The following is a 13,291-nucleotide window of genomic DNA, read 5'->3' on the forward strand; positions in this document are numbered from 1 at the left end:
GGTTATTTAAAGGTACAGTTAACTGTACCATCAAGTTTTTGTGAAGTGCCACAAAAGGCACCAGTGAAGGTGCAATGTTATCGATAAGACACAGACTACAGTCTATGACACGTGCCCTGAAAGAGACAGCAGTGTCGTTGAGAGAATTCAAATACACAGGGGACACACAAAACACAGCGGCTGTGTTACGGCATACGCCAGGAGTCATGCATTATCATGGCAGTCAAATACCTAATTTGGGGGGCAGTATTTTTTTAGTTTGCTTTTCGACCACTCCTAGCCAGGGCTCCCTCCATATATGCTGTTAGAATACACAAATAATGAAGTTCTGAGCATGCTACCCTTCTCCCTATGGCCCCCCTCACCGACCCAAGCTGCATACTATACATCCTGCCATCGGGTAATTTCATGGGTTTTTCTTGAAGAACCTACAGTTCATTTTAATCCCTTCTCATACAGAACTGTTGACTCAAAGTTACAAAAGCATAATGTAATTTGCCCCAACCCTGGCTCTCCTTTCCATGGTTCAATTCTAGTTCACCTGGGCTTTAATAATTTCTTATGTTAATTAAGGAAATAAAAGGTGTATGTATGTTATTATTTGAAGAGGTTTGACCAAACCATCTTCAAGGTTCCTTCTAAATGTTGAGGATTCTTTAAGAATGGCATATTTTGCTTCAGACATCATTTCATAGGTTTTTCCAAGACAACACTGGGTTTTTTTTCCCCCATCTGCATTCTATCATACCATGATTTACTACTACATGTCTTTAAAATGTTGTTTTAAATCCTTACTTAATTTCCTTTGTATATTTTAAAAATTTTGAGTATAGCTGACACACAATGTTACATAAGTTTCAGGTGACAAATGTTTTGAAATCTCAAGAAACCAGCATAAGAAACTATATACCATACACTAATGCTGTTGGGTTTCTTCAACAGTTCCTATCATACCATAATGGGTAAGTTTTTCTGCATATTATGTCCATTTGTTTGTTGAATAATCATGTGAAAAAAGACTGGACCAACAGAGGAGTTGACAAAGGAGGACGGTCCCTCCACAAAATGGAGCTCACTCTTGCTTTTATTCTCTACTGTTTGAGGAAATTTACACTAGAGCAGAAATATACATTGTTGATTTGGAGATGGTTTTTACTGTTCTATCATTTTTATCCTAACCAGTGGGGACACTGTGTCCCTCTTCTGCCTTCCCTCTAATCAAAAATTAACCCTTGTGAACCTACTGTATAAAATGTGATACCAGTCATTTCCTCTGTTAGGTAGTGCAATGAATATTCCTGGAACATAGTCAGGAAGATGTGAGGCTGAATTATAGAGGAAGCAATCACAAGATTCTCTTTTCTTTTTCTTTTTTTCTTTTTTGTTTCGTTTTTGTCGTGGTTGTTTTGTTTGTTTTTGCTTTGAATGTGGGTTTCCAGTTTCAATACTGAAGGAGCTACAAGCCATAATTCAATTTTCTAAATGGGAAGACAAAAGCTATATCTAATTTTATTTTAGCAAGCCTTAACTCAAATTTATTCAACTACATAAAAAAGAAAGAACTCAATTCCAAACATTCTTTTAAAAAGTGAACGGGGGTGCCCAGGGGCTCAGTAGGTTGAGCGGCCGACTTCGGCTCAGGTCATGATCTCGCAGTCCTGAGTTTGAGCTCCGTGTCGGGCTCTGTACTGACAGCTCAGAGCCTGGAGCCTGCTTGGGATTCTGTGTCTTCTTCTCTCTCTGCCCCTCCCCCACTCTTCTCTCTCTCTCTCTCTCTCTCTCTCTCTCTCTCTCTCTCTCCCTCCCTCACACACACACACACACACACACACAAATAAATATTAAAATATTAAAAAAATAAAAATAAAAAGTGAACAAAGTGAGGGTTAATGGGGGTGAGGAGGGCAGGGAAAGTGGGAGATGGGCACTGAGGAGGGCACTTGTTGGAATGAGCACTGGGTGTTGTATGTGTTGGAATGAGCACTGGGTGTTGTATGTAAGTGGTGAATCAGGGAATCTACTTCCTAAGCCAAGAGCGCTCTGTATACACACTGTATGTCAGTTAACTTGACAATAAATTATTAAAAAAAAAAAAAAGTGCTCTAACACTGTAGTTTCGCCTGTAGTCAGCGCCACATGTAAGTTGTTGAGATCTGTTGCTATGAATTAGAAACCTTCTACCTCTTTGGATGTAGCAAGGGGATTTCTACCCAAGAAATCCCTTTAAAGAAAAACACTCGTTTTGTTAATATGTTAATATTTAATATATTTTTCATGATGCCAAATATTTTAAGTATCATCATCATAAAAGTATAAATACATTCCTCACATGATTTGGTATCTTACCCAATAAAACGAAAAAAAAAAAATGCCTGAAAGTACATTTTCTATTTGCTTTGTACAGTGCTACTTTCAACTCTTTAACTCCGTGAACTTTAAAATCCCACATTAAATTTGGCTGGGTACATATCTGTGGTCTTCTAAGACTAATTTTAGATCTCTGCTATTTTCCCAAGCAGAAATACAACTGAAGTTTTGAACTTGTGCCTCAACCCCTGAATATGGGAATAATCATTCTTGTTTTCTAAGAATAAACAAATAAAAACACGTAACTGAAATCGTGGATCTACTCTTCAGATTGGCAACGTACTGGTCTTTTCTTCATGAACATGCCAATATTACCCATACAAATGAGACTAGTAATACTAATTCCGTGTTCTAAACACACGAACGTTATTCACAGGACTCCATAAGAAACACAACTGAGATATTTTATCTTCAACGGGCATAGTCTCTGTAAAAATGCCTAAAAACAATGTATTATTTTTTAAACTAGTCCTCGAATAATTAATCCTTTGGATTATGATGATTTAATTTGTACACAAAATGATACTTCGTGAAACAGACTGTCCTTCTCACTTGAAAGAATATAAAAAATGGTGACTGTTGCTTTTTCTCTTTCCAGAAGATACACTGAAGATCCCACTTGATCGCGCTCACTCTTCTGATAAACACATCAATCATAATTGATGCTGTTAAGTGTTGAACTGAAAGAATATGAGTAGCCCATGTGTGGGCTTTCCTGCTCTATCAGTCCACCCTCGCAACCGGGCCGTTATTCTCCTACACCTCTTTGATTCTATAACCTCTGGTATAGAAGCTTCCAGGGTTTCAGCCACCAGGCTACACTTAGTGCTACCTTCCTGCCCAGCCAGGACTCCCCACTCTTCAACCTTCCATTCCTTATCATACCTCTGGGAGTGTGTTCCTCTTCTCCCTCTCGGTAAGGAAAGTCTTGCCTCCTACATCCCTTTGGCTTTGGATAAGTTCTGACTTACTCACCAAGACCCATCTCCAATGGCATCACCTCCATGAAGACTTAATGACCCCATTATGTCATTGAACATAAAACTCTTACTCTAATTTCAGGAAATGCGTTATCGTGATAGTCTTTTCAGAAGGAAGGCGTCCTTTTCAGCAGCTAATGTGGGCTGCTAATGCCATCCTTAGAAGCTACCAGAGAAGAAACAGTTTCATGTAAGTGGCCATCCTCCTTGTTTCAAAATCGCAGCTTGCTAAGTAACCCTTTCTTCCTTCCCTCTCTTTTCTTCCTATTGCCAGGCTGAACAGTAGGAGCATGTGAAAGAAATCCAGTAACATGCGAGCTACCCAGAATCATAAAACTTGGAGTTAAAAAACAGGGATGTCCTGACGCTACTGAGGCCCTGTTCTGCATGGGTTCTGCATGCGTTAGTTAGGATCTACCCTGGCCTACCGCATTCATATGTTTCTGGGTGAGATTTAAATGAGATGATGGCTATAAAAAATTCTTTTAAACTGTAAAGCCCACAAGAATGTAAGACACAGTCACCTGATCAATGTTCATCAAGGTACAGTAATTCATTAATGATCATTTGATGACATAGTCATAAATCTTAAGAAGTGCTAGCAGAAGCTTGAAGCAAAGGACACAGTAAATTGGGTTTTAAACCCCTTCTCTACCACTCACTAGCCATGTACCCTAGCATCAGAGAAAATTAAGGAGTGGGAAGGAGAGAACCGGTCTACAGGGGGGAACTACCACACTGTCAGAATCATTTGGGAAAAGATCTCAGATCTCGTGGTAACTCTTACAAAGTTGTCAAAGTAGGTCCAATGCCTGCTGAAGGGGCCAGCGGCAGTGAACAAAACTATAAAAGCATCCCTGACCATCATTGCCAGCCTGCTCCCCCGCTAAGAAAATGTTTTGCGTATTTGAACATTATTTGAATGAGGATCAGAGGACAGCATGCCTATAGTGTCCACAAACCCATATTCAGTCCTGACTCTGGTCATACTTCTCAGAACCCTGGTTTCCTGTTCTGGGAAATGAGGGATAGAATATTTATTGTGAAAGACTCCTATAGTTTTGAGATGACACATAAAATGTTTGCAATGAGTAGAGACTTATTACAATGGAGGTGCCGTTAAGCTACTTAGCCATGTTTCTGCTTTGTTTACCGTCACCCTGCCAGGGAATTTATAATTTCCAGTATTCAAAGGTCCCATTGACTCCTCCCAATATGGGAAATACAATGGATCACATTTTTTAGACGTTTATTATAGAAACCCAGAAAACTGAGGAATGAATAGTAGTCACGTATAAGGAAGGAAATGAAAAGCCTGTGAAGTAATCCAGTACCCCCGGTCTTGAGCAAAAAGAAGCCTAGATGATAGGACAATGACCTTAGAAAAGATGAGAGAAACGTGCAAACATTTTTGGTGCCCACACTAAGCTAATCTGGAAAAAGGCGGTGAAAGGTTGGGTTGCAACAAACATTTGGGTCCAGATGCAGATGGTCAAGTTTAGGCCTTTTGACAGGTTTCTGCTCCTGTAATCAGGGATGTGGCTTGACTTCAATTTGGCTCTACAGACCACGGAAGCCTGTTACAGGGTAAATACCTTGGAAGAGTGAGCCAACTGCACAGTCAGCGTCAAGAAACACTTGGTTGGTCATGGTTGTGGGACATATGCCTCCTGCCTCCAGGCATCACCTCCAACTCCATTCGCGTCCGGGTCTGTCCAGCCCGAGCTCTTTAGCTCGATCTAACTTGGGCCAACTGCCTCCTTCTCATTAAACTAAGATTAACACCTGCTCAGTCCCCTCACGGCGTAGAGAAAGAAACCCTTTGGAGAATGTAAAGCAGCTACAAGATGGGAGACTGCAAGGAGGCAATCTTCTCAAACGGAATGGAATTCCTTCCATTAGAAAGACAAGTCACTTTTCACATGTGGTCTCTTCTCCAGTGGTGTAAACCTCGTCACATGCAGAGCTGTGGGGCCAGAAAGGAATTCAAAATTTCTTTTGAAAGGAGAAATGGGTGGATGGAGGAGGAAAACGGGAAGCGGGCACAAAGAAAGTAGGTCTTTACCGTGCTTAGGGCCAAGAGGATGGAGTCCAAAAGTGTAGCTGTGTTAAAAGTAAAAGATACACGAATATTTGCTCCAGGCTCCGGGGGCCAATCATACACAAAGAGACAAAATACAACTGTAGCTTTGATCAGCACCAGTGGAGGGAAGGAAAGCACTGCAAAGGAGAAATATTTTTATTTATTTTATATCTTGCGATAATTTATTTTGTTACTAATCTCTAGGTCCATCTAAAAGTAGTACTCACCAAATGAAACCTCACTGTTTCCAGCCATTAAAATAGCCCCATTGTTCTCAGGGCAAATAAATACACAAATATAAATTCTTAAAAATTTAAAAATAGGCTCCCCCCCCCCTTTTTTAAGATGTAATGATACGCTACTGGAAAGTGTTGACAGTGTTTATTATCTGCTTTCTACATATTTCACTGGTCAGAAGAGTTCTCATTTTCTAAAAAGGTCCGAAGTTCCTCTTTTATTAGAGGAAAAAAAAATACCAAGACAAAATGTAAAAGAAAATATTTATGTACTACAGTTCTGTCTCTAAAACTGAAGGCAAGAATATTTCTTACTATGATTATAGCTTTATTTTTAAGAAGACCAAATAGAAATAAAAGCGCTCATAGTGGTTGTGTCTAGTGAAGAAATAAAACCTTTTTGGGTGTCTTTGAAGATTTCATTAGTGACTGTGTAATAGTTTATAAAGAAAAAAAACCTTTTTAAAATAAAGCTCCTTAATGTAAAAAAAATAAAATAAAAACGGAAATATAGGAGCATTTCTGCTTTATGTGATATTTCTCTATAAGTATTAAAGAGTAGCATATTTTTATTATGATTCCTCTTAAGATCTTGTAAAATATTAAAATCAGTTATTACTGAACAAGAATGTATTAAGAGTATAATATTTTGTTTTTTCAAAGAAATTAATAGATTACATGAAATTTCATTTATTCATTCACAAACATTGGTTGGATACTTGTTGCTGGCTCGCTTTTTAAATGATATAATATTCTTTTCTTTTAATTTTTAACGTTTTATTTATATGAGAGAGAGAGAGAGAGAGAGAGAGAGACAGTGTACAAGTGGGGGAGGGGCAGAGAGAGGGAGAGACAGAATCCAAAGCAGGCTCCAGGCTCTGAGCTGTCAGCATAGAGCCCAATGTGGGGCGCAAACTCACGAACTGTGAGGTCATGACCTGAGCTGAAGTTGGCCACTGAACTAAGCCACCCAGGCGCCCCTTAAATGATATAATATTCTACAGTGCTGTCTAGTTGTGATGATTTCTATCAATAATCAGTGTTCAGTATTACATAAGTAAAAGGTCAGGGTATGAGATTTCAAACCACAGTTCCCTTTGAAGAGCAGATATGCAAAGATTGAGCAAACAGTACCAAAATCAAAGAATTCTTTCTGAAGCAAAATTAGTAATTTTCAGAATCTTATGTAAATGCCGTCACTTGTCTATGTGCCGTGCGCATAATATATGTATGCGATCGACAGCAAAACATCAAACATTCTCACGTTGGTCCCATAGGATTTATGGGTCATCTATGTAACACAGAGAACAATAAAAAAATAAGTTAACAGTGGAATGAAAGCATAATGTTGAGACAGGTTTCACATAATTTATCAATGTGCTTTTTAAGTTTAATACTATTTTTTCATTTCACTCATGAATCTTTCGGCATGTATCTCTGAAATACTGGTATTGTTTTAAAATAACCCGAAGGTGCCTGGGTGGCTCAGTTGGTTGAGCGTCCGTCCGACTCTTGATTTCGGCTCAGGTCATGATCTCGTGGTTCATGGGATTGAGCCCCAAGTTGGGCTCTGTGCTGACAGCTCAGAGCTTGCTTGGGATTTTCTCTCTCTCCCACTCTTTCTGCCCCTCCCCAGCTCGTGCATGTGTGCACACGTGCGTTCTCTCTTTCTCTCTCAAAATAAGAAATTTTTTAAATGTTTTATTATTTTGGGGAGAGAGAGAGAGAGAGAGAGAGAGAGAGAGAGAATGTGAATGGGGGAGGGGCAGAGAGAGGGAGACACAGAATCCAAAGCAGGCTCCAGGCTCCGCGGTGTCAGCACAGAGCCTGACATGGGGCTCGAACTCACGAGCTGTGAAATCATGACCGGAGCTGAAGTCAGATGCTTAACCTACTGAGCCACCCAAGCACCCCAAAATAAGTACTCTTTTTAAAAAAGGAACCTAAGAAACATTATTGCAAACTAATACATTAACGGTAATTCTGTAATAATAGAAAAATATCCAGTCTGTTAACAATTCCCCTATTGTCTCTGAGCATTTGTTGTGGGTTTTTTTTTTTTTTTGTCTTTTTTTTTGTTTTGTTTTACCTTTTGCTTAAACCACAATCTCAATAAGGATGATGCACTGCAGCTGGTTGCTGGCTCTCAAATTTCATTAATCGGCAGGAGCCCCACCATTGTTCTCTTGCAATTGAGAATGGAAAGAGAAAGGATCTCTGTCCATTGCTCCCCTTGCAATTTGGTTGCGGAAGAAAACTGGCCATTTGTCTCATAGAGTTTTACACAGTCTGGATTTTGAATTCCTGTACTGTCACTGAATGTGTTCCAGTGTAGACTGCCAGTTATAGATCTAGAGGTTTGATCAGATTTCTATCAGTAGGTGCCAAGGACACTTTATGGGTGTATCATTACTCCCAGCAGGAGGAACATATGCCAGGTTCTTCCTTCCTTTAAGAAGTTAGCAGCTATGACATCATCACCTAAAGCCAATCAAGCATTAGGATCGCACAAGAGTGAAACTCTGTAATGTCTTGGTTCCTTCTTCACGTACTAGGTAGAATGCTTCTTTTTTTAAAATGTTTATTTATTTATTTATTTGTTTTGAGAGAGAGAGAGAGAGAGAGAAAGATTGGGAGAGAGAGAGAGAATCTCAAGCAGGCTCCATGCTGTCAACGCAGAGCCCGACGTGGGGCTCAGTCTCGTGAAATGTGAGACCATGATCTGAACCAAAGTCAAGAGTCGGAAGCTTGACTGACTGAGCCACCCAGGCACCTCTAGCTGGAATACTTCTAAAAAGAGAAACTCTGCCCCAATGATAATTTAGTCCGTCCTACTTTTAAAAAGTAGTCACCACAGTTTTTGATAAAGAGACGATATAAAATGATTCTGGATTGGCTTCAACCAATGGAAGGAAAACTGCACTGGGGAGAAAGAGATATCGTCTTCAAATATGTTACTTCTCTTTAATGGATATATCACGGTCTTTTAAAATGGACGTACAGTGCTCACAAGCAAATACTTTTCTCAAATTGAACCTTGCGAGATATCTAATGAATTCTGATGGAACCACGCAATAGTTCCAGGCATTAGCAGATGTGCATATGGCATGAGAAACAGCAAGTCTTTAATTTCCATATGGCTCCAAGACACAATCAATATTATTACTGCTTGGCCTTAGAATGGGTTTATACACTTGCCCTGGAATATAAGCACGTATCAAGTTCTGAAAATTCTTGGACTTGAGCAAAAGGACTAAGACCTTTGGGAAGTTGCCTGGCTTCCCCTCCCCTCCCCTCCCCTCCTGTTGTCTGTCTGTCTGTCTGTCTGTCTCTCTCTCTCTCTCTCTCTCTCAGCACAGCACCTCTCTCTCACTAGAACAAAGCAGCCAGCCTAGCTCCAGGTTAATTTCTTTGCATCACAAGGGAGCCTGTATTTTCTTGTAAAATGGAAAATTTCAAACTTCATCCTTTAGAGTTCCTCTGGACTATCGAAATAGAGATGATGATATCCAATAAGTAGTTAATTAAGAAGAAGAGCTAAGATTGAAAGTAAAATTTGGCAGAGATAAGATGCATAAGAGAAGCTATTGAGCTTTAGGGAAACGTAAATGTGAAAAATGAACTTCCCCAAGTTTTTATATGCCAGAGGATGCCCCAACTGGCTACTTAATCTGTAAGTGACATATAGAGCCAGACAGAATTTCTAATACGTCTTCCATGCTAGGCCACTTGTCCTTGACAATTTGTTCCAGGGCTGTATGCATTAAGAAGGCAAGGCAAAGGATAAGGGAAAGCATTCTCTAGTAACTATATTTAAAGTTAACAATATCTAGTCCTCAGAGGCTGACCTTTCTGAGAAGGTCAGATGTCTTTGCCAATAGCACCTGGAAACTGAATTATCAAGTCACATGACTCCCCTATTTTTCACCACCAGCTCAAATCACATATGTCCCCACCCTCAGAGAACAATGAGTGCTGAGTCATTTCATATTTGAGGCAAAAAAAGGAACAGGTTATAACTAGCAAATGTCTGAAATTCACTTATCTTCTTGTAAGAACAGGAGTGGAAAAATACCATTCTGAACTCTGGAGGAAGAAGTATTTTCAAGAAAAGATAAATTTGAGACACATGCACAGCTGACTGAATGGTTGTGCTGCCCATCAAAAAAGTCTCTCTGGCCATCTATTTTTCTCACCTATGGAATGGAAAAGTTACAACAGAGAATACTGGGGCGCCTGGGAGGCTCAGTTGGTTAAGCATCCAACTCCTGGTTTTGGCTCAGGTTATGATCCCGTGGTTTGTGGGTTCCAGCCCACTGACAGCATGGGGCCTGCTTGGGATTCTCTCTCCCTCTCTCTCTGCCCCTCTCCCATGGGTTCTTTCTCTCTCTTCCCCCCCCCCACCCTCTCACAATAAATAAACTAAAAACAAAAAACCCACAATATCTAATGATCCTTGAGATCTAAAATTTAAAGAATCTGTACTTTTATCATTTCAAATTCATTAAACTGAGTTAGATTCAAGGGGGATTAATATAGTGGGAATGCAGAATCAGTTTGTCTATGTGAGTTAATCAATAGGTTTAATCAACTCAATAGGTTAATCAACTAAAACAAAGTTGAACTGATTAGTCAGAATGTCATTATTATCATCCCATTAATGGCAAAAATAACTTCAGAGCTTAGTAAGACAGACTCTAACCATGGGTTTACATTTGTTATAGATTAGTCACACAGGAAATATTTCTATTTAAATGGTAATGCCACATTACACAAAAGTGGTCTGCAGGGCGATTATCATCATAGCCCCAAGGGCAGCCCCAGGGAGAACTCAGTTCTCCCCCAAACCTTTAGAATGTCTTCCAAACGGTAATACCGGGATAAAATGGCACATCAATCATGATGTAGAATGATATCAAAGATACAAGGGGCTCTTCATAAAAGTGTGAGACTGCCACCAAAAAGCCAGAATACTCATAACTGTCTGCAGCAAGGAAAGACTATTAAAGGTGACTGAAGGGCAGGCCTTTCCTAGGCTGCACAGAGGATAACAAACCATGTTTTAACATATGTGCTGGCCTGGTTCCCTTTCTTACCTCCTGCCCTACACACCGTCTCCCTTCCTTCTCTCTGCCCTAGCTACACTGGTGTTCTTGGTGTTTCTGAACACACTAGACCTACTTCCTCCTGAGGCCTCTGCCGTCGTTTTTCCCTCTGTCTGGAATGTTCTCCTCCTACATACCCACGTGACCTATTTCTCACATCTAGTTTTGCTGAAATATTCTCGCAGTGAGGACTATCCTGACTCCCTAAGGTTAAAACATATACCCCCTTCTCCTTTAATCCATTTTCTTTTTCTTTTTTTTTCTGTAACATTTATAAGCTTCTGCCATATTAAACAATAGGCTTACTTACTAGGTTTATTGTGTATAGTTGTATTTGTCCCGTAAACTGTAAACCCAGGTGGGCAGGGGATTTTCCGGAGTGAATACAGGATAATAAGAAATATCTGTTCAATGACACATCCCACATGCCTGGCTCATAGCGCATACTAAGTAAATATTTATTCAATAAATGTATAAAGAAATGAACGAACATGAGGTTTCCATTTATAATCCAGGAAGGATGCCTGCGTTATCTCTAGGAAATTGATTAACTTGGCCCAAATAAATGGGCTGGTTAAAGAAATCATTTATAGTACCTCCATCCTGACCAGGTTATACATCTGTGTTGTCACTGGCTCATCACCTAAGAGCAATCTATAATCTGATGTATTTATTTATGTTTGCTTTTAAGCGACTTTTCATGAGATCTCTGTTTTGGAATGTGGAGAGGTTAAGGAATGGCTAAATTTCACCTAAGAGAGATACAGGAAGTACTTTGCGAAAAAAGGGAAGGAACCAGCAGACGGTGTGCTTCCACTTTCTTCCCCCATTCCCAGAAAGATCAGCATTTGTGTTATTCAGTACCAGCTTTCAGTTGAAAAGAAAAAAAGGAAAAAAAGGTCTATAACAATTAAATGCTCTTAAACCGAGGTAGAAACAGTCTAGCACTGAATTACTGACATCACTCACCAAGTCAGGAGCTAATGATGATGCACAAAGTTGTAATCCTAGGACACATCTACTAGTAATGAAATGGCCATGCAGTTTTTGTTTTTGCTTAAACCTGAGGGGGTGGGGGTGCCTGGGTGGCTCAGTCGGTTGAGCATCGGACTTCGACTCAGGTCACGATCTGTCTCACACGTGGGTTCGAGCCCCGCGTCGGGCTCTGTGCTGATGGCTCAGAGCCTGCAGCCTGCTTCAGATTCGGTGTCTCCCTCTCTCTCTGCCCCTCCCCTGCTCACGCTCTGTCTCTTTCTCTCACAACAAATAAACATGAAAAAAAAATTTTTTTAATTAAAAAAAAAAACTGAAGGGGTGAAGGGGCCTATGGGAAGGTCTGATACACTCTAAGGGAGAGTTTCATAGTCAAGAATTTCAGGGAAGACAAAAACTTGTTTTACATTAAAATGAGAATTCTAGAATGATAATGACTGGGAATTTCAAAGTTACACATGACCACAAGCCTGTTTGCAGCCCAGCAAGAAAAGCGTTGAGAAATGATTAGAAAAGAAACAATAAAAGCACCTACTTGCCACCAACATTAGACCCAAAAATAAAAACAAAAACCCAGAAATAAAAAGCACAAGCTTTTGTATCAACACGGCGTCCTCAGTGGGCAATGAAAGGTTAAGGATTTTTCTCCCTTCTCAAAGTCAATTCCTCTCTGCTGTGTGCACCAAGAAGTACAAATAAAATACATATTCATGAAACCCCAAGCATTACAAAAAGAGGTAAAGAACAGCAAAAGTGAGAACACGTATAGACTTAGAAGATTTTGTGCATTTTCCTTTTTATTTCTTAAGACCTCTCCAATCACACCTGATTCAAAGTGACCATTTTGGTCAAAATGCATTAGGAGAAAAGGCTAGGTTTGAGTTTGTGCCCTCTTTTTATTGAAAGAAGTTTTGTACTCAAAATGTGTTGCAAATCCTCAGATTGGTCCCAGAAATGCCCTATTCCCATGGGGGGCCTCTGAGCTGAGTACTGTGTGGAGCTGGGCCAGAAGGCAAGAAAATGTCTGGCCTTCCAGCCAGACCTGCCCAAGTGGTTACGAAAATCTGGAACGAACCGGGCCCCTGACTTAGATGAACGTGACGTGCTTCAAAGATGGTGAAAGTCAGGCCGTGGAAGGAGTAATCAAGTTTGCAGGCTACTTCTGAAATAAACACAGTTACTGAGCTCAGTCACTGCCATCTTGGGAAGGAACACTAGGTGTCACTACTCCCATGAAATGCCATCATGGGAAACAGCAAGCAAAGTGAGGGAACACAAAATATGCCTTTGACTCCAATTGCCATAATTTTGGCACTGTAAGCTTTGCATTTCGCGGCCAATAAAGCCCCAAGATTTTTCACCGACTTTTTTTTCTTTAAAACTCAAGCCATGTAAGTAATAAGTATTACTTTGTGATCACAGTAAGTATTAGCCTACTATCGTGGTCTGGGCAAATTACCCTGGAGTGGATGACCCAGGGGATACTGAATCAGCACCCAGAGGCACAGCCATGACAGCTGGTGCAGT

General features: G+C 40.2%; 1 protein-coding gene across 6 annotated transcripts in view; it reads right to left on the reverse strand.

Annotated features, from left to right (window-relative positions):
- The window catches only part of CACNB2 (calcium voltage-gated channel auxiliary subunit beta 2), a 386,015-nt gene that overhangs the window by 294,914 nt on the left and 77,810 nt on the right, over positions 1 to 13,291 (reverse strand). The gene's annotated exons all lie outside the window — the stretch shown is intronic.

Source organism: Panthera pardus, unplaced genomic scaffold, assembly GCF_024362965.1.
Source record: "Panthera pardus isolate Hobbes unplaced genomic scaffold, ASM2436296v1 HiC_scaffold_6, whole genome shotgun sequence".
NCBI classification, from domain to species: domain Eukaryota; kingdom Metazoa; phylum Chordata; class Mammalia; order Carnivora; family Felidae; genus Panthera; species Panthera pardus.